General features: G+C 36.6%; 1 long non-coding RNA gene across 1 annotated transcript; it reads right to left on the minus strand.

Annotated features, from left to right (window-relative positions):
• Window positions 1-10,349: 10,349 nt before the first annotated feature.
• LOC121108254 lies at window positions 10,350-23,843 on the minus strand. The gene is made up of 2 exons (XR_005842650.1): window positions 19,877-23,843; window positions 10,350-16,384 (listed from the first exon to the last, which is right to left on the minus strand). It is a non-coding gene; the product is annotated as an uncharacterized LOC121108254 (long non-coding RNA).
• Window positions 23,844-24,111: the final 268 nt, after the last annotated feature.

The raw sequence follows: 24,111 nt of genomic DNA on the forward strand, positions 1-24,111 counted from the left end.
AAGGAAGGAAGGAAGGAAGGAAGGAAGGAAGGAAGGAAGGAAGGAAGGAAGGAAGGAAGAGAGAAAGAAAGAGAGAAAGAAAGAGAGAAAGAGAGAAAGAAAGAGAGAAAGAAAGAGAGAAAGAAAGAAAGAAAGAAAGAAAGAAAGAAAGAAAGAAAGAAAGAAAGAAAGAAAGAAAGAAAGAAAGAAAGAAAGAAAGAAAGAAAGAAAGAAAGAAAGAAAGAAAGAAAGAAAGAAAGAAAGAAAGAAAGAAGGAAGGAAAGAAGGAAAAGAAAGAAAATAAGAAAGAAAGAAAGAAAAGAAAGGAAGGAAGGAAGGAAGGAAGGAAGGAAGGAAGGAAGAAGGAAGGAAGGAAGGAAGGAAGGAAGGAAGGAAGGAAGGAAGGAAGGAAGGAAGGAAGGAAGGAAGGAAGGAAGGAAGGAAGGAAGGAAGGAAGGAAGGAAGGAAGGAAGGAAGGAAGGAAGGAAGGAAGGAAGGAAGGAAGGAAGGAAGGAAGGAAGGAAGGAAGGAAGGAAGGAAGGAAGGAAGGAAGGAAGGAAGGAAGGAAGGAAGGAAGGAAGGAAGGAAGGAAGGAAGGAAGGAAGGAAGGAAGGAAGGAAGGAAGGAAGGAAGGAAGAGGAAGTCTTGCATCATGTCACACTGAGAAATCAGGTAATAATAAGAAAATAATAATTGTCCCTATCTTCTGAGCTACAAGATGACACTGGAGTAGGAATAGAAATGTCATATTATAGATCTTGGATTCCTTTCAGTTTTCATTTAGTTATTTGGAAACATTGGAACATCTAATACCACAGAAGTTTATTTTCTTTTTTTGTGTGGGTTTTGTTTTAGAACTACAAAATTAAATGCTGCTAACTGCTCTGAGATGTCTGTACTTTCATTCCAGCTGTGTAGCTGACTTTCTCATAGTCTGCAGAAAGCACTAGACCACCAGATATAGGTTGCTAAAAATTATTGTTCACAGAACTTATTAACCAGTCTCGAGTTTCTTACCTGATACCTCATTTAATACTTTTTAGTGTTTAGATTAGCTGTCCTAAATAATTTTTAATTGTGATCTGGTTGATATCATGAATTTCAACAGTTACTGTCATAATTGGTGGATAATTCTTCATTTTTGCAGAACAGTACTGCTTCTGAAGTTTTGGGGTGCCTGGAGGCACCCTGGGGTCAAACTGTCCAAATAAGGTAAATCTTAGGGAAAAAAGCTTTGTTCCAGTCGGGAAGGTTTGATTAAAAGCTGTTGACTAATAGTGTTTACACTTTTACTTCTACCTAAGGTTTCCTTATACCTTTTATGAAACATTCAAGAAATCAAGCATAAATATAAGAGCAGTTATGAGAAATACCCAGGAAGCTAAAAAGCTGCTGATTTTGACTAAAGGATCAGGCCCAGTGGTTTTACAACTTTAATTAACAAATCCTGAAGCAAACATATCTGTGGTACAATGTAGAAAGAACTGGGGTGGGAGAAAGAGCAAAGAATTAATAAAAATACATAAGCAAGATAATGAGATACATTCATACAGACAGATGTGTTCCCTCTTATGTTCACAAATGCTAGATATGGTTCAAATATTCATTTAAAAATCAAATTCATCTTGTCTATACGAAAGTCCCAAACTACTTTTGCATGGGAAAACATCTATGATAGTAATTAAAATTTGTATCATTGGCCTGGTGTTTTGTGTACCAGTATAAATAAAAAATCCATTTTTCATACTAGAAGCCCTGAAAACAATGTTTTACCATGGAAATATTAACACAATGCAAAACACAATGGGACCAGTTCTGCTTTTAGACATAAATGATTCATGCTGCAATGAGTCACTGTTCTACATAAGGCAATTGATTTCCTGGCTCCATCACTGCTCAGTTTATATCCTAAAAAATTATACTTGAATGTTCACTGTTATATTAACTTGCATAACTACAGCTATTTTTGAAGACTACCAAATAACTTACAGATCCATTTAGTTTGTTGTCCTGTGCCGCAAATGTAGGTAGCAATGCCATACTTCATCAGAAGTGTCTCATTCTTGTACTTCAGAAGATTAGGTCAGTGTGCCATGTGGTTAACCTCAAATTCCCTCAAGGAAAACACTTCTTTATAGTAAATATGTCTATAAGGCTGTAATTACTTGGCCTTAAATTTTTACAGTATTTCAGCTGTACCTTCTTAATGCTTATTTGTTATTTCTTACGGTTTATTGAGAATTGATTGCCTGATGCTGCGCAGACTTAAGGATATTGACTGAAGAACAAACTTTTTTTATTAAGTTCCTCTTTTGTGCAACAGAATATTGATTGTCATTTTGAGTTTTCACATAACCTGTAACTTAAAATGAACTGGGAATCTGTATACAATTTTCCATGATGACCACATGCAAGCAGCTATACAAAAGGCATTTGTTTCATGCTGATAAATAACTTGTACTGTCATGAGCTGAAAAACAAGGAATTCAAATGCTTTAATCCCATGTTGTCCCACAGCTACAAAGAATAGCTTTTATCAGACTCACTTCCAAGCAAGATATTTAAAAATTTAGATTAATGTTTCAAGGCTACAGATGATTTGTAGTCATTATTCTCCCTGATCTCCAGGCAAAAGTCAACAGTTAGATGAAGGAAGGAGCTGGCCAAACCCCTTGCAATTTAAGTAATTTTCAGTATCATAAAGACATGTTGGAACAACTTGCTGCGAACCAGGTACTTCTTCGTTTGGTCAGAACGAACAGTTACTTGTTCGCTGATGTACCATCTTTGTTTCAGAGCTTTCTAGGTGCAACAGCAGGAGTTCAATCCTTGTTTCAACCTAGTAACTGGGCATTTTGCCAGACAAGGAAAACCACAGTTATTTGTATGATAATAGTTTACGGAAATACAGTCACACCTTTGTAAATAATATGAAGTATGACAGTCATGGTTGTTCATTGGTTCCTGTTCATCAATAGAACAGTAGGAAAAAGCTGCTGAGGAGAAAAGTTGCCACGTGGTGGATTATCTGTTCCTTGAAATCCTGAAATAAATGAATTTACTTTTCTTAGCATTTAGACCTTTCTTTAAGGAAAGGGGAAAAAAAAAAAAAAAAAGCTTCAGACAGCCAAATGCGTCAGGCAGATGTGGCTGGAGAAAGTACCTGTGGTGCCAGCTGGATTTGTACTAGCATTCTTGGAGAGACAGAGGACACAAATGGCTGCTTTGAATTTAATATATCTTATTTCCTGCCTGCTGGTGTTACTTATGAGACATTGCTGTCCACTCAGCTATGCCCTCTGAATGCCTTTTTTTTACTCCTTTCAATTTTTTTTCTTCTTCTTTAATATGGACTTTTCGTGAAATTAAGTAATAAATTGTTGCCTTAAACACTTGGCTCAAGTTATTTGGTTCTTAACCAAAGACAGAAAGCAGTTCATGGTAAAGAGTAAAAGCAAGTGGCTAACACATTTTAAAATGTATTTTTGGCAATGAAAAAAAAATTGTGAAATAGTTTTTGACTTTTTTCTCTGAAATGAAGCTTCTTACTGGAGCTACTAGAATGCTTCTGACACTGCTACCCTTGTGCAGCTTGTTTGCAGCTCAGAGTGTAATTATGTAATGTAAGATCTCTGATGACAAACAACAAAGATTATCCAAAAAATTATTTACACAAACCAGCAAGCTTTACAATAAAATTGGTGGGCTTTAGTCTAACTTAGTTGTCAAAAACTCTGCTCAACTATCCTGGGGTGATTTAACACTGCTGCCAAAATGCATTGGAAATAACCAGATCATAGTATTCAAAGGGTTCTTTATATCAACTACATACATTAGAGTATGAGGGTTCCCATATTAGTGTATTCATATGCAAGTATGTGTATATGTTTAGGCTCGCACACATGTTCACATGTGTTTTGTATATATGTTTCTCTTTCTGTATATTTTATATACTATTCACTTCCTAACAGATAAATTGTGCATACAGTTTTGAAAATTGTAATTTGAATGCTAGAAAGTGACTGATGAACCCAATATTTAATATCATCATTTAAGTTGTTTTACAGCAGGGAACAAATACAGCTGGTGAAGTTTATGTGCTTTATAAAATGGTTGTTTACACATATGTGTAAAATGGAAGTTTACACATATGTGCTTTATAAAATGGTTGAACCCCAGTGCCCTGCCCTAGGCAGCCACCTCCTCATTACTGTATGGCCCTCACCACAACCAGTCAAAGTTCCTATCTATATTTTCCTGTCCTGACAGCCAAGGAAGAAACAGCACTCACTGTGGACTGGAGAAAATTGCAGCTATGCCAGCTGACCAGCAGCTCTCTGTGAGCTGACTGCCTGGCTGACTGTTGTTTCTTGGCTGCTGGGTGAGCCTAAGCATAGCAACTCAACTTTGATGGATCAGACAAACAGGTCTTGATCCTGAATTATGTCCCTGGGCAACATTTTGTGCAGGCCAGTTGAAAGAGCTTAACATCTTTGAAACCTTGATGTCTTTCTCAAATTTTGCTGAAATTGTCCAAGAGACTCCAGGGTACTAGTGAGAGAGGCACAGGCACACAGACAGCAAGACTGCCTAAGCCTCTCCTCAGGAAACCAGGCTAAAAGTGTGCCTAGAGATATTTTTAACATCCCAAACTGTTCAACAGTCCTTAAGAGGAGGAAAAGAAATACCTATACTACATGCTGTTTAGAGTAAGAATTTCAGTGTGAAAAATGAGAAGAAATAAAAATGTATGCAGTCCTACTGAAATAAATGATTTCTAATTGAAAAGAAATGACAGTGCTTTCTATGATGTATACTCATGAAATCAGCACCAATGCCTACAGCAATTATAAATGCTTGTAAATCATAAATGCTTACAAACCAGCACATTTTAGTAGCTTATCTGTTTTGGAATATATATGCTATTATGTAATATTTCAGGATATTTTTGCTAGATCTGCTCCGAATATCTTCATATTTAAATTCTGTCACTTTGTGCTGTTTCTATTCCAGAAACACATGCATCTGCCTCCAATTCCTACAAAAAATAGTATGCAGTAATTTGTCTAATAGTTCTCTTCTCTTTTGGCTCCTGAGAGAGCTCCAGATCACATGTGGTTGTTTTAGTTAAAGGGTTATATATCTTGAATAAGAAAAAAACAAGCAAGCATGGATGAAAGAACATTCCTCATACAAAAGTGACTTTCTAAACATATTTGCAGAGGCATTAATGCAAATATAGATCTATTGTCAAAGTAGAGTGGAAATGTAAGGTTTAGACAAAAATAAAACTGCTTCACCACTGGAAAAAATTTACTCCATTCTATTACGTATTTCCACATACTGTGGGAATATTCCTGTGTTGCCTGTCTTTCTTTGTCACTAAGACGCTGCTTGGTACTGTTTTGAAGAGGCCAACTCATATTTTACCAAACATAATTGGAGGGAGAGTAAACTCCAAGAACTATTCTTATTAGAAAGAATCCAGTGTGCCTGACCTGTTTTAGAGATCTAGCTATGGGCAAGAAAAGAAAAGTTTAGATGTATGCACTCAACCAAAGCTACCTGGCGTTGGAACCAGATAATAGGCTTTGGTTTATTTTGTTTAGCAATATAGACAAAGCCTCGTTGTTTACATTTGGGCCCTTAATGGCATGCAGTATTTCTCAAGTCTGCAGTGGACAAGCTGGTGCAGCAAAAAAAAAAAAAAAAAAGTCTTACTTCAAAGAGAGACAGTTCCAAATATAAAAGCAGTAAGGAAGGACATGCAGAAATATAGTCACATGGCTTGAAAAATTTGGAGGAGCAGACAAGAGCCTGTAGAAAAGTCCCTTGGCTCCAGTCAATATCCTCCCTGGTGCGCAGACTTCATGGATTGATTGCAACAGTAACTCAGAATTAAATGGGTAGCTTCAGGTTAAAAAATGGCCACCCAATTTTGCAGTTAATAGCTACACCTTTGTATATTATTTCTCAACTCTGCTTGCGCAAAGCAGACAGGAGTTCACTCAAATTTACAGTGAAAAGCAGTACAACCCTTTGGAAAATGTATGCTCTCTGAAATATTTCATAGTGAAATTTATGGATTTTTTGCCCTCTTCTCTTATGTAACACTACTGGCACTTGACAAGGGGATTTATATTCGTGAACTTTTTTATTTTACTTTGAAATGCATTTATTTTGGTATGTATTGCTCTGATTGTATTACTATGTATTACTCTGATATGTAGTCTCACGCTTATGCAGGTGAACGCATAAGAGGTGAAAATACCTCAATTATTTAGATATCCAATGTATTGGGTTACAAAATCATGAATTTATCTGAGAACCTGCTGTAACTGTGTGGGTACAGACTAGATAGGTTTAAGATTTCTCCTGTGTATTTTTTATCTGTCAGTTTATAGGGGGTCCCCAAAGTCTAATTTTTGTGTGATTTTTTACGCATTGTCTTTAGGTTACTGGGAGAACAGAACCTTAAAGCACTATCTCAGCAGTTCTTTCATGTTCAGTCCATATGCCAAATGAACACATTTTGATTTTCTTTCTTTTGTTTTTTCATCAGTGGACCAATTTTCACACAGCTGAAATCCCAATCATCTGAAAATTTTATGTACAGAAATATGCTATTAGAAGGAATTCAGAAAGCACTTGCAAGAAATGTTTCCCTATCATGAGCAACTGATTCATAATTGTAACAGCAGATTTTGAAAAACAGGAGTGAAATCAAAGAATAATAAATAATAAATTATCTTCAGAGAGCAGCATATCCCAACCTGCTATTGTGATAACAGTGCTGAAAGTTTGTACTGGTTTTGGCAACAGAAATAGACAGCAGTCAATGTTGGTATTAATAACTTCTTATTAGGATGTTTAAACTGTATGATTTTATATCCAAATCTCAATAGACAGGTTTTTTGTGGTGTTTTTGTTTGTTTGTTTGTTAGGTTTGGGGGTTGTTGTTGGTTTTGTTTTTTTTTTTTTTAACTACACTTCAAAAAAACTGAAACTGAAAAGAAATGTGTAAATCGCCTAATATAATGATTAATCCTTCAGAGAATATGCCTATGATTACCGGTCCTTTGGAACAGTAGCCTGCTGATCTTTGTAGGTGTCTCTGAAAGTAATACCTCCTATTTATTTCCATGGAAACTACAAGAGACACAAGGAGCACAGAAACACTTTGACAGAGCAAATTCCCAGCTACAAAACACTATTTTTCAGCATAATCACCACCACTAGCTATGCATTTTCACCAGTGATGAACAAGAGCCTGCACGCAATGCTTGTAATTCTACAGATGTATTGAAAGCTCATCTTTCACATAATTGTCACCAATATTGAAAGGCAGAACCCACTGCCTCCCTGTGCTCACAACCACTGACTGGCCTCCAAAAACATTCAGCAAATGTCAGTGAACATTAGTGGGTGCCAGTTTTTCCTCATGGAAATATTAAATGATACAGCTTTGCTTCGTATGTGCTTCTATGTCAGACGCCATTGTATCAGACCACCCCTCTGCTGCCATCTGTCACGCGGCAACAAAATGTAATGCGATACTAGTGGGAAGATTCAATCTCTACTGTCATATCATCACCATCTGCCTTTAACAACATGATCCAAGATAATAAAACAAGAGGTACTACTTCCAGAGCAGCCCTCATACTATTAGATCAGTTCAGTTCCTGAGTGATAGTATTTAGACCTCTTCAAAATAAAAATGCAAAATAAAAATAAAGATATGCAAAATAAAGATAAAGGCAAAGAAACAGTCTTACATCGTTTCTGGTTTCTGACCTTCTTGTAGCCTGAGGAAAAAAAAAGTGGTAATTGTATGATTGACTGTTAGAAAAGAAAGGCATCACTCAACACTAAAGTTTTGGCAGGTAAAACATTGTTTATGATGTTTTGTGTCATGCTCTAATTGCACTGTGAAGACCTAGCTATTAGAAACACCTTTTTATTTCCATCTGATTTTTCTGACCTACCCAGTAATTTACAAAGTAATTTTTCCTGCAGAGTGAATTTCACAGAATTTGTATTTGTATTAGCAATAGTAAATTAGTACAGTTTCCTTCAGAATAGTAAGATCGAGGTAACAAGCAAGTAAATTACACTTAAAACTTTTAATTTCTATTATTTAATGCCACATACCGATTGCTTAAAACTATAACATCAAAAATGTTGTGTAAAGCCACTTCTTAAGTACATTTGCTAAAACATGCTGAATAATTACTGAATTCTGTTTGCTATACTTCAATGATTCTGTGAATTATTCCAGTTAAAATTAGCCTGATTAAAAGATCTACAAACTCATAGGCATAAATCTGCAATGCTTGTACAGTATAATTCACCAAATAAAAGATCTAAGCATCTGTATTCCTGTGAAACACCTACGATTCTCTTTGAAACAACTGGTAGTGACATTCATGGCTTTTATGGGTTCAGAAAGTGTCTTTTATTACAACATTGTGGGTTTTTAGCATCATCCTACTGCATCTAAGGAAGACCATATACAACTGTTGAGTTTTTTGCAGATCTCTTGAATGGTTTATGTGGAAATTACTTGTTATTTCAACATGTAGTTTGATATTGGTTACATGTATCAGGAAAGAAAGAGTGAAAAGCACTCATCACATTTCCATCTATCTGTTCAGTCTATCTAAGAACAAATAGGAACAAATTTACATTCCTAAGATTATTGTTATGGATACACAGTCAAGCTCTTACACGACTTGGATGTTCCAGAGCATATAGACACCTGACAGACTGTAAATCCAGAATATAATACATTATGTTAACACATGTACATAGTGTGGAATAACTAATAAATAATACAGTGGTGTTTCATAAACAGCAGAATAAAAATTGTTAAACACATTCTCCCTCAAAAAAAAAACACTCAAAACTTTTGTAATTCATCAGTCTCAAGAAGTAAACCTCAGTAGAAATTTCTAAAAAAAAAAATGGACACAGAAAATGAGATATTTCTTCTGTTTCATTGCTTTTACTCATAAATATAAACAGCTTGAGTGAAAAGTTTACCAGAATAAAGACTTCAAGACAGGGACGTAAAAGATCTTAAGTAGTAAGGAATGCTATTAGCACCAGATCAATAAACATGACTAATCTTCTGTAGTCACACTAAGTCTCTTATGTAAACTGGATTAATCATTGTCATGAATGTTAGTATGCACATATTTTTAAAATAGTAAATGATTTTCCTTTGGCCAGAAAAATGCAGTATTTGTGAAAGCTTTGAAGAACCCCTTAAATATACATCCTTCAAGTATTTTTAGAGCCATCTGTTAAAGCAGGCTAAAACCGTGTCAAAAAATGTCTAGCATTTCCAGATGAAATAGTGTTCAGCAAAGAAACTGATTGTTCTCTTCACAGATTTACTGAAGAAACACTGAAAAACACATGCAAAAATCTGAAAAATGTGGAGAATGGAAATATATTATATGTGTATTGTTAAAAAGGATCTTTAATTGTTAATCCAAGTAATGTATTCCTATGTGCTTTACATCACTGTAATCACATATTTGGAATAAAAGTAATTCTGGAACAAAAAATAGGCTTGTCCTCATGAAAACTTTGTGTCTCAAATAGAAAAGTGGATAATTTTTTTAAAAAGAAGAATAACAGTCACAGCAAAAGATAAGCTTGTTCTCTCACATTCTTAGTACTGGAATAGAAATTGAGGTTAAATTATTTAATGATGCTTTTAAAGATATGCATTAGATCTAACAAATCAAGTTTTTAGTCTATACTCTTGGAGGCTGAAGGACATTAATATTTTAGGTCTATTTTCCTTCTGATACATAAATTAACATGTCTGTTCTTTAATTCCCTGGAGATCCAGTAACTATTACAATCACGAAGTATAGCTTGGAAAGCTAACTGATCTTGATATTTTAATCTTTATTTCCAAAAGTATTAAATATTGGCTTTAAGACAATTATGCTGTTCCATGACTTAGAATCTCAGTGTTTATTGAAGAATGAAGTCACTACTATGTTAATTCACTCATTAACAGTTCAACAAATGAGCCAAGTCACTTCAAAAATTCATGGGTGGCACAAATAAAAATTGTATACACTGATGAGAGTGTTTCAAATAATACAGACTGAAATGCATGTGTGTAATTTCTTAGGGAGATATTCTTTATAGCATTTCTTATACAAAGGTTATCTTTAAAACTATTTCCAGCGAACTCAAGGAAAATAGAGCAAAATAGAAAAGTTGGAAAATGCTGTAAGTAATTGTAACATGTAAGAATTAAGTTCTTGGTAGACTGAAAGAACAAAGGTCAAGAAGACAGAGAGAAAGCTAAGTGGTCAAAGATGATCAAATATTACAAAGGAGAGAAGTTTCTTCTTCCCCCACTCTGGTTGCTTTATTTCTGATAAAATACTAACCAGTCTATACAGGAATTCTTCCCAAAATAATTCATCTGGTCTGACACATAATCAGTGTGAGTTTTCAAAGACATATAACCCTTATTTTCATCCAAACAACTGACCCTACCAGCTTCAGAGTTCCTCTAATGGAAAAACAATCCTTACTTAATATCTAAATGAGAAATTCACTCTTTTCTCAACTGAAATAACAGGTTGCACTCAAATTAGCACTTTCAGATTACATGTTTTCTTCTGTCTGGAAAAATCAAAATTGTGAAACAACTCACTCCAGTTCTTCTGGCTTCAAAGGAAAATAAGAAACAAAAAGGTAATGTAGTGTGACATTCCTAAAAGCGAGGAGGAAAAATATGTAATTATAGCATTGCTCTCTTCTTCATAAACAAAACCTTAAAGCCTCTGTCACTGCAGGTAACTTCTGATAATACTTTGCATATACACACAAGCACATTAACTAACTCTTGTCAGAGACAGCGGGAGAATAAAATCACGATCACAAAATCACAGATTTGCAGGGGTTGGATTTGACCTCAAGGGATCATCAAGTTCAACCTCCCTGCTAAAGCAGGTACCCTACAATACCTCGCACAGGTAGGTGTTCAGATGGGTCTTTAATATCTCCACAACAGGAGACTCCACAACATCTCTGGGCAATCTGTTCCAATGTTTTGTCACCCTCATCGTAAAGATGTTCTTCCACATGTTAGTACGGAATATCATGTGTTCAAGTTTTAGGCCGTTACTCCTTGTCCTGCTGCTATACACCACCAAGAAGAGCCTGGCCTCATCCATTTGCCTCCCACATCCCTTTAGATATTTATAAACATTTATCAAATCCCCCTCAGTCTTCTTTTCTCCAGGCTGAACAGACCTATGAGGCCTTTCCTCACATGGGATATGCTCCAGGCCCATTATCATCTTTGTGGCCCTCCACTAGACTCCTTCTAGGAGATCTCTGTCTTTTTGAAGTGGGGAGCCCAGAACTGGGCACAGTAGTCTAAATGTGGCCTCACCAGGACAGAGTAGAGAGGGAATAACTTCCCTCAATCTGCTGGCCACCATTTTCTTAATGTATCCCTGGATATCACTGGCTTTCTTGGCCACAGGTGCACACTGCTGGTTCATGGCAAACCTCTTGTCCACCAGGACCACCAGGTCCTTCTCTGCAAAGCTGCTCTCCAGCAGGTCATCCCCTAACCTGTACTGATGCATGCAGTTATTCCTCCCCAGGTGCAACACTGTACACTTGCTCTTCTTAAACCTCATCACGTTTCTTCTTGCCCAACTCTCCAGTCTGTCCAGGACTTGTTGAATGGCAGCGCAGCTTTGTAGCATCAGCAAACCTGGGTTGACTCTATCCTTTCATCCAGAACATTGATGAAGACGTTGAACAAGACATTTTATAATAGTTGTGCATTTTCTTCTTGCTATGGAGTTTGACCAGCAAACCCCAGTTCAGCCATGCTGGTCTCTTGCCTTCTTTTCCTGTCTTGTTACACCTGGGATGAAGAGTTCTTGTGACTTGAGGAAAGTTCTCCTCTGCACCATTGACCATGAGGGCAGTTTCCCAGAAAGTTTTGTTGACTAACTTCCTGAAGAGCTGGAAGGCAGCTTTCCTAAAATCCTAATTCTAATTTTACTCTTTGCCTGTCTCATATCCCTCCAGAGCATGAGCTCAACCATAGCATGGTCACTACAGCCCAGGCAGACTCCAATCCTGATATCACTAGTCAATTTATTTGCCTTGGTGAGCAGCAAATCCAGTATTGCATCCCCCTTGGTGGGGCCATCTATTACTTGACTCAGGAAGTTATTCTTTATGCATTGCAGGAGACTCCTGGATTGCTCCTGTGCTACTTTCCAGCAGATGTCTGGGTGGTTGAAATCCCCATGCAGGAAGAGTGCTTGCAATCAGAATGCCTCCTGTAGCTGGAGGCAGCAGTCTTCATCAATAGGCTTTGCTTGATCAGGTGGCCCGTAGTAGACACCAATCACATGGCTCCCTCTCCTGCTTCAGTCTCTAATTGTCACCCTCACGCTTTTGACTTGCTCATGACTATTTAGGGATAGCTCTTCACATTCTATTCCTTTCCTGAGGTAGATAGCAACACCCAATCCCCTCCTTCCTTGCCTGTCTCTTATAAGCAGCTTGAAGCTGTCATGAGAATCATCCTGCCAGATTTCACTGACAGCAACTATATCATTGTTTTTTAGTAGCACTGTAGGTTCCAGCTTCTCCTGTTTGTTTACCAGGCTGTGTGCATTGGTGTAGACATACTTCAGTTGGGCAGCTGGTCTTGTCACTTCCTTAAAGATTAACTCCTCAATTCCTTGATTTTCCCCATTGCCTTCTCCTGTTGCCCCAGCAGTTGCTGCTTCATCATCAGAGGATTGCATATATGCTACAGTATTTCCAGTACCTTTCAAGGCAGCAGGAATTTCAAGGCCCCTGCTAGCACCCTGTGCCTTTAACATAGCTATGCCATCCCACACTTTATCATGGGAATGGCTCACTATTCCCCTCGCCCCCCTTCAGTCTTTGTTTAAAGCCCTCTCAATGAGCACCACTAGCTTTTCCCCAAGGACCTTTCTCTCCCATTGAGAAAGGCAAAACCCATCCGGTGCCCGCAAACTTAGTGCCATATAGGCCAATTGGTTGTCAGAAAAAAACAAAGTTCTAGCAACAGCACAAGCCACAGAGACAGGTATTTAGAGATAAGATCCTTTGATTTCTTTCTATGTCCTTACCCAGTATAGGAGGCAGAAAGGAAAAGATGATCTGTGCATTCAGATCCTTCAGCCTTTGTCTCCAGGCCCTATCGTAATAGTCTGATATTAGCAAATTGAACTATGTCCTGAAAGACTTCTTCTTGCAGGAAGAAAGAGAACCTTTGAAATCACAAGGAAGACTTTTGTTGGCCTCTGCAAAGTCCATGGAGGGTAAGCCTCCAGCTGCCATGTAAATGAACAAAACCAAATCACAGTGGTAAACTGACATTAACAGCTGTACAGTGTTTGCAAATGTTATTTGCTCTTTTAAGCCAAATTTTTGTGATTTTTCTATAAAATTGTAATATGTGTAAATAAACAACTCTTTAATAATAAATCTTTTTATCGTTATAAATGACAGAACACATATTTCATGCTGATATGACCTGGTGAAAAAAGAGTTTTATCATCATTTATTTCAGCCACATGTTCTCATTCACAATATTGCTTACAGAACTAAAAAATATTTATCTTATGGGTTATAATGTTGTTTTATAGCAGATTCCACAGCATTACATGATGCTAATGGGGCAAAGTCATAACAAAAATATCATACCCTCAGCTAAATCTTCTCTCAACTCTGGAACTAAAATCTTTCTGAAGTTCTGTTTACTTGAGCTTCTCAATCATGTTATTTATTTCTCTACTTTAGAAAGAAAGGGACAGACAGGCAGAGAGAGGAAGACATGCAAAGACAGAAAGGAAGACAGAAGGAGGAAAATGGAAAGGAGCTGGGCCGTTTACTTCCATTCCAGGTGGCTTTTTTAGTATTTTCTGGGGACTTCAGATCCCTGTTGTAGGAGGCATTTCTTAGATGTTCCAGAATCTAAAAGGTCTACACATTTAAGAAGTAGTAGGCAAGTTCTATCTAGATACTAAGCTCTCTATTTGCATGTACCTTGAAGTTGCCACGAGCTTACTGACACTCCAGACACCAGCTAAGAACTGATGGTAACAGTGGGTTTCTTCAAATCAAACCATGAGAGGTTCTGTCTGAACACCAGGAGCACTTTTGTGCTGTGTGAGCGACTGAGCACTGTTAGACGTCACCCTAAGCAGTCGTGGCATCTCCTACTTGGAGATTTTCACAAGCAGTCTCGATGTGCTCCTCGGTATCCTTCTCCAAGAGGTCCTTCCAACCTCAGCTATTCTGTGGTTCTGTGGTCAAGGAAAGGATGAAAGAAAGATGTTTCATGTTACAGGGATATTATTATAATATTTTGTTTTCCTTAGCTGCCCTGGATAGCTGTGCAGGTTTGCACGCAGAAGTCAGTGACTGTAGAAGCTCCTCTCTAAGCTTAATGGGGTCCTACTTATACAGTGCATGCAGCTATTGCACACTGCAGCCCACTTCTCCCCACCCTCAAGCTTCTGATGGCCCCAACATGTGCTAGAAACTCTAATGAAGTATGGTTTACCTCTGCTCTGACTGAACTGACTAGTTATGTCTCCATCAGGTGCTAGGAAGGTTACAAATGACTAAAATTAAATAAAGCAGACAGAACTGAATGAATACACAACTGCTCTTATACTGACAATCACCTGGTCATGTAGTTCCATGCTTTTCACTGAGAGAAGATCACTGAAGTCCCCAGGTACACCAATGGTGTTCAGGGCTAATCTCCATTCCTCTTTTTCCCCCTCACCACACCCAGGACCCAAGAGGAAAGTGGAGGCTAGCCATTTTTGGAGAGACAAAGGGGAGGAAGGAGAGTACTTAAGACCCTGAGAAGCTCACCTCTTGGTCCATCCATAAACATCCAGTTACTGGAAGGTGGCATGTATCTATGACTGTCTCTGATATAAAAGGTACTTTTCAGCACAGACACACAGTCACAGTGTCTTTGATTACCAATGCTTATCTAGCACTACCTTAAACAGTGATATTAATATTTGTAACAGTGATTCATGGCTTTGCAAATTAAACATTTTTATGTAAGTCACTGAAGATGGGCTATTTTTTTCCTTTGCTCCTTCGCAAGAAGATATTGTCTGAGCAAAGGAGTACAGTGTTAACTTCTAAAATATTTTTGTTCTTGGACATAAGGAGACAACAGGATTTAATGAAGCTAATTCTGTCCCTGTACATAAATGAATAAAAAGAAAGAGGAAGAAAAAAAAAATCACAAAATAACCAGCAGACCATAAGACTGAGAATCTTTTCAAAAAAAAGTACAGAAGCAAAACTAGGCCTATATTTTGCCTTTTTTTCTTTTTCACTTTTAAGACTTGTTCTGTAGAACCCAGGTGCACAATTTGTAAACCTTAAAGTTTAAAGAGATTCTCTGTTCTGATTAAGAAACAAAAAGGAACATAAATTAAAACTGAGACTGAATAAAAGGTGAACAAAGACAAATCATATCAAATAGAAATATATTCCTTTGAAATTTCCACAAACTCAAATAAATCTATTTATAAATAATCACTCTGATTTCATATTTTTGACAACTTGAAAGGAATTGATTAAACGCGATAAATTAAACTGAACGAACTTGAATTTGTTAAGGTATTCAGATCTCTTAGGTCACAATGAAAATATCATTAAGATGGATTGTTGTTCGTTTACACTTCTGCCAGTTTTAAAAATCTGAACTAACAGTAAAGACATACACAATCTCATTTACATTCTTAACTGATTTGTGTCCTTGATTCTTTCAGTGTCATCAACAAGATTAACCACATCTGTGTATGACAAATGTTTTTCTTCAATGCTATAACACATTTAAAATCAAAGACCTCTATAAGATGGATCTAAAGATATTACCTTCAGTATATTTAATGTTACTTTTAACTAATACATAAAATAGACCAAAAAAAAAAATCTATTATTTTTACACTCTGTAGATTTTCACATCTAGGAATGAATTTCAGGAGGTTCAGGGCCAGACTGGGAGAGATGGTGACATGATAGTTGTTATACAATTACATTCTTAGTTAGGATTTTCATTTAAACACAAGTGTTTGGTAGTCAGAGTTTTAGGAAAAACAGATACCTCAACATTAACAAACAGAAACAAGTGAACTGATAGCACTATTATATACTCAAATATATATCATTTTTATCTGTTACAAAGCTTTCACTGAATCTTCTGAGTTCCCAGAACCTTGTATCATAGGCTTTGACTACCCTATGCAATTCTTGTTCAAGGTGTTCTCGCTTGTCAGGGTCCTTCCTCATAGTGTTACTCAGCCATATGCCAACTGAATGTGTACCAGTACTGCAGAAGGGAAAAATATGTAAAGTAAATAAATAAATAATAAAACAAATAAACCAATAATTTTTGCAGTGGATTTTGAAAATTACCATGCACTTCTTCAAAGAAAAACATACTATACCAGTTCAGTGATTGAATACTATTCCTAATGACTATTTTCAATGGCAGGAAATAGAAATTATCTAATGTAAATAGAAATAGAAAAATAGGTAAGATAAGGATTATTGGTAATTCAATTCAAGGTCAGATACTGACTGTATAACTGAATGTCAGTCAGCACTCAGCATAGTGCCTTCAGTGCACACAGGAAATATCAACATAATGAAGAATATATATGTCCAAATTATTAAAAATTAAATGCATATATGCATTACACATACTTTCTTCTATACTAAACTTAAAGAACAAACCAATTCTGAGCAATTATTTCATAGTTTTCTCCAAATATGTCTATTATAAAGCTAAAGTCAGAGAAGAAGAGAGAGAGGGAGAAAGGAATTTTGATCAAAATCCCTAACTGCTAAGTATTACCCATTACAAGGCTATGACATGTTTTATTTTATGAAAAAGCCAACTCCACATCCGTAAATCTGTCTGCATGAATACTAACAGCTGGGTGGTAAAACAGGAAGGAGGAGAGGAGCTGATGAGCAGCTCAGACTTTCTTCAGTTGTTTATGCACGCAATGCGGCAGCTGAGTGGCCTGATCAAGTATGTAAGTATGTCTGCAGTATTTCAGACTGCTCTCCTCACACAGCATGCTAGGAAGAACAGTTCTGGGGCACCATAACAAGCTGAGCACCTGCTCCTGAGCACCAGAAAAAGAACGTGAAAGGATGGTAGAGAAGAAATTGTATAGCCATCTCTGATTCCTTTGCCTTAAGGAAACAGCTGTTTTTCAGCAAAACAGCTCATGTGTTTGTGTGTTTCTCTGAGGCCACTTCAGTGTCTTTCTTCTTCCCTCTGAGCTGAGTTGCAAGGACAGAAGGAATATACGACCACAGCACTTTAGTAAGATAATTAATAAATAAATGTCAGGTTGTCAAACGACAGACAGTCTAACCAGCTCTAAAGTTCATAGTGAGAGAGGAGACAAAAAGCTACTGCCTCATTATTTACGTATTTGTTTGGTAAACATTATTTCAGATTGCTGTTGGAGGCTGATAATGTCTCTGCTATCCCCATACTCATGACCTTGGAATCCAGGGGCACTGCAGAAAGCAATGTCTAAATTGCTTGTTCTTCCAGCACATGTAAATTTGCAAATGTGATAAAACAGATGTAGCAGATATGTAGTCAATTTCCCTCATATTTCACATGCAATGTTCTGGTAGCCCTTTATGACAGAAGTAAAAACTTCACGGCATTTCTTCCGATTTTCTAGAAAAAAATACAGTAAGAATACACGCCAAGTAAAGATTCAACATTTGCAGATAATTCCCTTCTATGAAAGGAGTCACAGGATTTTAAGACACCTAATTGTGTCTGTATAGGCTTACAACACTCACAGACACTGGATGTCCTTTTTGAAATCTAGCTGCCTTGGTGCTGGAGACTACAGTCCCCTACTGTAGACTCCCTCAGAGTGGCAGAGATGCTCTTCCAGAATGCCTTCTCCTTGCCTCAGCTAAAATAAATTGATTCATAACTCAATAGTATTCAGTCAGTTTACACTAGCAGTTCAGATTTGAAATGAAGCAGGGTAAGTAGCCATTATAAGAGCACATCAGATGGCATGTCAATGCAAATAGTAGTAAACATACTAGTGAACATGCTTTCCTTTTTCACAATAAGTGGCAATACAAGAGACAATAGATGTGAGCATATTCCTGTCATTCCTTCAAGAAGAACAGCAGTTTAAGATTCTTCACAGTAAAAACCTATCAGTGGAAGCAGAAATAATCAAAAAGTCAAGAAACTATCTTCCTCTTGAGATGTCTCCAGAATTTAAGTGGGCAAAAGAAGAAAAAACAGGCTCTGTGTGTCTACAGTGACATCAGAAGTTTAAGCTGGAAAGAGAAAAGTCTTAATCTAATCACAAGCAGCTACAGAAACTCTGTGTCCCAGCTGCAACCTCAGGAGAGCCATATTAACATAAGGGTGTTGCTAAATGTATGTGTCCCAAATAGTTGAGACCCCTAGAGACCAAGTTTTGATAATGAGCAAAAGAAGGCTAGCAACTGCTGAATACAAGCAAAAGTAATAAAGCCATTCATGTATCTATCCCCATACCACCTATAAAACTTGAAGTGCATTGAACATAACATTCAACTTTGGCTGAACTTGACAAACAATTTGAACAGGGTAAGAAATGCTTAAGTAGCTTCTCCTCCTTTCTGTGCTAACCCACTAACAATTCAAACATATTTAGGCAGCCTTAACTGCAAGACATCCTCAGTTCATCCTTAACCATTCCAGTGCTCAGTGTTACCACTCAGCTCCACAACAGTATATATGCAGTGTTCCCAATGCAATCAGTGCTGTAAATCTCTGAGCATCTAGTGGATATTTGTGTTGAACTTGGACCCAAATTTCATATTAAAAAAAGACTTTGATGAAAAGGGGGAACCATGTATAAAACACTGGTACAATCACAAGTCAATAATATAGCTTATATTTTACTTCTGCTGTATTAATACTTATATGTATTGTTTAAAATATTAAAAGGCTGATTCATTTTGGTTTTAAGCTTCTTACTCATCCATATACAATTTTGTCCAGTCCTCCACATTTGCAACTTAATATAGGAAGTTCATTATCTTATTCAAAAAGAGAGGGAGGAAATAAATTGGAATTCTCTGGTCAGTCAGGACAGCATGGATGGCAGCAAATTCTTGTGGAGAGCCATCCATGACAATTAACAGGATCCAAGCACTGCTGATATTGCAAGAGATATGTCTGTGAATATTAGTTCAATAGTTCCATAATTTGCCTGTGCATCCATTTTTGATGTGCTAACATGTACGGAAACCCATTTTTAAAAAGTAGATTTTGGTTTTGCTTTGAAATAAAAGGCTAAAAAGTGTGAGATAGTTGTTCTAAAACAGTGTTTCAAGTAATTGTGACAGACCCCTCCTGTTTCTTTTCAACTGAACAGATGAAGTTAAGCAGTTGTAAGATACCTTGCTTGGCTTTGTACTGATAAGACGTGGCACAGGAGATGAGTGCAGACTGGATGCATGCCAGTTGTCCCCTGCACTAGCTGCAAGCAGGAAACCTACAGCTGCCCAAGATCCACATATGTGCTACAGATCATTAAAATGAGTGACTCAACTCTTGCACCAAAGTACACAAATGGGGACTGCTAATGCAGTCTTGCTTCTTATCACTCAGTGTCATGGCACTTTTCTTCCTCTTAGACCTGAGAGATTTCAGTTTTCATAAGATAAGTGACTATCACTTGTAGACACTTCAGGGCAAAATCTAGCAGATCTAACTTAGACAAAGATGTGTTTTAGTAAACTGAAAATTGCCAAATAATTTTTATTGCATTACCTTTGTTACATCATTCGTTGAGAATTCACTGAACATTGGCCTCCGAAAGTAAGAGTTGCTTCTCTCTGAATGACTTGCAAGAATTCCTGGAAGGGTCTGTGTAAATTCACAGAAGTGGTGGCTCAATTCTTTTTGTTACCAGTAACATTTCTAGTTCGGTATCCCTGTGAGGAGAAGAACACTGTTTGGAAGAAAATAAGGAATCATTTTTATCCCGATGACCTGACTCTTCATTCTTTTCTCACATGCCAGACCTAACTCTCCTGCAGTTTTGGAAATGTTTGTTTAAGTGTTTTCCTGCCCATTATTTTTCATTGTTACATACTTCTGCACTTGTGTAAGGGGACGTTAGTGACAAACGAAGCTGAAATAACTGTGAAATTACAATAAATAAATTGTATCTCAAGTGTTTTCCAGGGAGTAGGAAAGTGCCAGCAAGCGAGGTAAGGTTTAGAGATCAGCAAGAGTCAATTAAAATACAGAGACTTTAGGATATGCAAAACATTTTAAAATAAAATAATAATTTTAAGAAAACAACAGCTTTGAAATGTATGACGAATCCTTCCATTCACAGCAGAAGCTCTTAACTCCTTATAAGGCTCAGGAGAGATTTCTTCAGTGTAAAAGAAATGTAATTGTCTAATTTATATTGATCTAGACAAAGAAAGAATTTAACTCACTGAGAAGGGCTAATTAATCTTTAGATATTTTTTTTTTTAATTGGTCTTTTTTTCTCAGATGAACACAATCTTTCAATACTTCTTAATATGCAAAACTGCTTATCCAGTTTTAACACATAAAAATGAGATAAATGTCTTGCTCAGATTTCAAAATTCAAAAGTGAACTCTTCCTAATATCAACAATGGTTTTGCAACTGATTTTGTATTGTATTTTCCCCTGGATGTGGAATTCTCTTTTTCTGGGCCCAGTTCTTCACAGCTGAGCATATGTTGCAGGCATTTTTATTTTGTAGAGAAAGTATGAAAAATACTCTCAGCTTACCTTTCTTTCTTGGAAGAAATTCATACTAACAAGGTTCTACCGCATAATTAGCAATGCACTGTGAATGTGAACAGCATTCACAGTTGAAAAAAGCCACCTTTTTTGCAGGTTCATCTGCAGACTTCAACTTCTCTTTTACAAATCACCCACTTTCAGTAACTATAATTTTTAAGCTGGTTGGGCAGCTTACGAATCAGTGTTGCTGGCAACAGTGAAACAGAAGGAGCTATCAGTTGTTCAAGAACAGGGCAATGCTCTGGAAAATGCAAATTCCACTCATCTGCACTGAAGTTCCTTAAAAAGTCACTTTACCATTTTGCACAGTGTTCCCAGTTTTGAAATATAATTGTGCCTTTGGAACCCCTGGACATGTTTTGGTAGTAATGTGACTTATGTAATTTACGAGCACCTGAATGAATAGAAGTTGCTTGTACACCATCTGCATAGACATGAAAAAATGACATTGCTTTTGACCCAAATCTTGCAATTAGACTAATATGAATGAGCATGTGAGCTGTTGTGGTATTTCATAATTCATTTTTTTTTACTTCTGACTTCAGAGCAGCTTTCTAGAAGCTTGGGACTTTGCTCACAGTGTTCCAGACCCAGAATCAGGATTGAGAATTCATTTTTTTTTCTTACAAATAGTAACACAGACAGATAAACCACAGACTTAACTGCCTTATCATCTAACAGCAAAGACTAACTCAGAAGGGTAGCCAAGAATACTATTTATGGCAAGACAGGGCAAAAAAAATTTGCTAGAGATGGAAATACGATAGCAGTGGTGAATAGCTTCACCACAAGTAGAAGAGAGTCAAGTGTAGTTCTAAAAAATGAGTACAGAAAGAACAGTGAATCAGATGGAATAACACACAGAAACGGAAGCAGTTATTTTCTATGCTCTGGCTCAGTAGCTAAATTACTTAGTCTCCTTTCTCCCCAACGCAATTTTTTCCTGAAATGACAGTAAGAGCTAAATCCTGTCATTTTCTTCCATGCAAATATATTTTTAAAAAAAATGATCTAACAAAAAGTTCACTTTATTGTATAAGGTATGTATATACATATGAACAATGACCTGCATTATGTGTAGTCATAATTACTGTGTTTTTATCTTGTTCCAACTTATAGGCCATTTGCTGAAATGAAACACCTAGCAGAAAGATTATAATTCATTTCATTGCTTCACTTTTGTTATATTTTGGAGGGTTGGCAGCCTCCTTCATATTTCAGGCCGAAGCCCACGGCACAGACTGTAGAGATACTTAACCTCTTAAATCATGTCTCTTATTTTCTGTTATCTTACAGTCCTAAAATTTCTTGGCAAAAGTATTGGGAGGATGACAAGAGAAGTTCTTGTTTGTAAATCGTACTTGTTTTCATGGCCAAAATAAGAGCCTTCAAACGCAGGTTTACGAATAGGATTCCTATCTGCATAAGCATATCAGGTCCTATTTTGTCAGTTCCAAGTTTTTTCAACACAGTGAACTGCTGATACACTTCAAATTCAAATCTCAGTGTTGTCAGTTAAATGCTGTGTCTTAAAAAAATTACGGAGTTCTGAAGGACATTATATTTAATATAAAACCAAATTTTCTATTTGGGTTAAGTTGTCAAGACTTTATAAATGTATACAGGAAATAGTACAAGAAGCAGAAATACTTTCCAGTTAAAAACGTGATTGCTCAAAAGACTTACGAAAGTGGTCCTTCTGTGCACTTCAGGGAAATCCTGATCTTTAAAATCTTTTTGTTATTTTTTTTTTAAAGGAAGAAACACACACACAAAAATACAAAAGGTCAGACAGTGGAATAATACAACCATAGTACAACAAGATCCCTTTTTAGTATATCCTGACCTGATGCAATTCTCTCGAATATATTTCCCCTAAAAGCTGAAATTGCCAAAATCTACAGTTATACTTGTCTAGATTTAAACCAGTATTAGAATAATTGAATCTGAATGAATGTTAATAACCATACTACTTACTTGAAATTGTACACATTATATCTGGAAAGCTAGCAATTTTACAAAAAGGCTGTAGATCCAACAGAGAAAATATATCTAGGAAAATGTATTTAATTTTCTTGAACTAGCTTTTAAGATCACTCTCAAAATTCATGTTAAGTTTTGCTGCGTTATCCAAATATCTATTTATTCTTTGACAGTGCACATAATAACTGTGAAGCCAAACAGCTGGAAGCCATACATGGTGTATATGTTACACTTCATACGTTATTACTACCATTTCTGTTAACAATGTACATTCTTTGACTAAATCCTTCTTCTCAAAGTGATATTTCTTTAAGTCTTTGACACAGTGTGATCGATGTTCTGCCACCACAATTTATAAATGAAAAACAAATGCTGAAGGTTTGGGAAATGGTGGCTGGTGACTAATATTTTTTTTAAATGTTGATCCAAGTTAACCACTTTTCAGTGGATATTATGTTATCATTTTATCTACATACTGAAAAAGCTTCACAGTAATTTGTCACTAATAATGTGGTAACACATAATATATCTAACACTGACCCACAGTGAACCCCCCAAAAATAAATTGTATACAACATTTCTCTTTAATTCTCTTATTATATAAGTCTGAAGAGGAAAAATATATACATTTTTTCAAGCATTATTATAGTGAATAACTACAACTTCACTTAGGTAGAAGAAATAGTGCTAGATACCAGTAAGAAGGCTCATGAGTGTTTGCAATGAATCTAAATGCCTCACAGATACCAAAAATTCTGTCTATACAACTTGTCTAAAAAGCCAGCAGTAGCAGTGGGCCTATAAAGACTACAGGGTCTTCCTGCTTCAGGTTGGATTGTGAGTTCTTGGTCTGTTCTCCTGGGAGCTTTAGATGGACCAAGCAACGAGGGCAATGAAAAGCAGCGTTCAAGTTGTCCGCTATGCTCCATTTTTTACTGTCATGGAAAGTTACTGTCAGTACTAATAAAAAAACATTTTTAGGACAGAGATTATTTTTACTGAGTTTGATCTTCAGCACCTTTGTCAGTAATTCAAAAGAGAGTCAGAACTTTTCAATGACCTTGGAGAACAGAAAAGGTGAGGATTTTTTTCTGTTTTTTGTTTGTACTAATCAAATTATTTCTTTGAAGGCAAAACTGAGAAGCAGCATTCTTCATCAATGACCTGCAAACAGTTTAGGATTAGATGGGAAATGCTTCAGTAAATTACATGGCCATATCTTACAGCTGGAAGG

This window comes from Gallus gallus, chromosome Z, assembly GCF_016699485.2.
Source record: "Gallus gallus isolate bGalGal1 chromosome Z, bGalGal1.mat.broiler.GRCg7b, whole genome shotgun sequence".
NCBI lineage: Eukaryota > Metazoa > Chordata > Aves > Galliformes > Phasianidae > Gallus > Gallus gallus.